This window comes from Salvelinus alpinus, chromosome 1 (genome assembly GCF_045679555.1).
Source record: "Salvelinus alpinus chromosome 1, SLU_Salpinus.1, whole genome shotgun sequence".
NCBI classification, from domain to species: domain Eukaryota; kingdom Metazoa; phylum Chordata; class Actinopteri; order Salmoniformes; family Salmonidae; genus Salvelinus; species Salvelinus alpinus.
Genome location: NC_092086.1, coordinates 53,454,910 through 53,456,883, shown reverse-complemented (window position 1 = coordinate 53,456,883; position 1,974 = coordinate 53,454,910). Strand labels below are relative to the sequence as shown.

The 1,974-nt window shown below is 35.3% G+C and overlaps 1 pseudogene; it reads left to right on the top strand.

The window, feature by feature from the left end:
• Positions 1–571: 571 nt before the first annotated feature.
• Positions 572–1,739, top strand: LOC139567885 (interferon alpha-G-like; annotated as a pseudogene).
• Positions 1,740–1,974: the final 235 nt, after the last annotated feature.

Here is a 1,974-nt window from a genome sequence, read left to right as displayed (position 1 = left end):
GTAGTACATTAAGATAACTGCAGTGGAGCAGCTGTGTGGAGTCCAACTATTATCATCATGTTGTTCTTTCTGTAACAGAGTAGCTGTGCAATTAGTTACACGTTCCATCCCTTGAGAGAGGGGATATAAACAGTATGCATTTAAATGCTTATACTGTAGGTTATCATGCGTACTTAATAAAGGTCAAATTGAACTACAAATAATGTATAGGCTACTGTATTTAAAATGCATTGCGTGAAGAGCACTGTGTACCTGCCATTATAGTATTCTCTGTTTTGATGACGTATTGGTACAAATAAGTATTTGCATAACCCTTGCTTTGAGCAACATTCGTGCGCACACCTGCATACAGAAGACAAGAACGAAACATTTCGTCAGCAGCTATGCAAGGTGAAGAGATGGAATTTTCAATGCTCTTTCAGTTTCCCTGTTTGGAATTTCCTTTTTTATAGCCTTAGGAAATGACATATGACCTCATCCATGATATTTCAATGAGAGAGACTATATAGTTACGGCACGTAGCCCAACGTTAAGAAGTAGTGTTCAGGGATTTATCAACTTGACAGGACACATGGCAACTCTTAACATGTCCTTTGTGATACATCTTCTGTGTATAATTGTTTTTTACCCGGTTGTGTATGCTAAATGCAGTGACCGAAAAGTGCAAATATATTATCTTTCTCAAACGCGCCAGACACTCAATGATCTTGCCGAGGTAGGATCATTTCTTTAACCTGTTACAAATTGACTATATAGACACAGACATATTTAGAAATATTGCTCTGAATACAGGCTGTAGCTTAAATACTGTGAGATCACAAGTTATTTATTCTAGTTTAAAAATAGATTATTGGAGCTTGATTCATTCATATATTCAGTTGTTTTATTGAGATATGATGTATTTTGTGTGTGGTATAGGAGAGGTTACCAGGAGGCTGTATCCCAGAGGCTGAAAGGTTTAAGGGTCCAACGTCCAACCCTTTCAATAGAGGTGATGCTCAGGAGATCATGAGTGTCTACAATTTCTGTGTTAGTCTAGTTCAATTGCATGGTTACACGGGGTGTTATTGTGATTACAGGAGGGGGAAAAGGTTTGGGCACTGACACTTGCGTTTCAACTAGCCAGCGAGCTCTTCCAACAAAAACTAACTCTTGTGAAATGGAATTCCATCAAACTCAAGGACCTCCAAGACCTTCTTGCTCGACAAAATAGGACCTATTCGAAATGTGTACGTTCTTGGTTATGTTTATTTTTTGTTTACTGTAGCTTTTTACACAATTATTATTATTATTATTTTTCATTTAATCGCATGGATATTTATACTAATGTTGTTTACTATTTCAGGTGAGATACATGAGTGTGCATCTAAACCTTCCAATTAAGAACTACTTCAAAGAGCTGGATGACTTTCTTTTACATGAGGTAAAACATATCATAGGTGGCATTTTTTTTGTCAGCTGTGTTTCAAATCTAAACTATTGAGCGGGGTTGGAGTGGGCTTAGCCTATACCTATGGTGTATTATGTATTATTTTCACCTAAAATATGTTTTTTTCACTTTTTTCTTTCAGCGTTTCAGCGCGTGCTCATGGGAGGTCGTGAGAGCTGAAATGGGTAGCATCATTTCACAAGTAATCAAAAATGCCAAGAAACACGTGTGAGAGTAGCATTACTTTTAGATCAATTCTGCAATAAAATTTAAGTTCGTTTAATATATTAAGTATGCCACTGTAACCTTTATATATTTATATTATTTATCCGTGTTACAAATAATTGCCATGTACGCTATAATATTTAAATAAAAAGACAAACACTCTTTATATTGGGTTAAATTGTGCTAGCAATTTTGTAAAATTGTGTGGTGTGATGCAACCAACGACTTTTTCCTTGAAATGTTTTCCTAAATAATATAAAAATATGTAAAAATAAAAATATTCCTCCTGACAATTACATATCATCTTCAATGAAAAACAA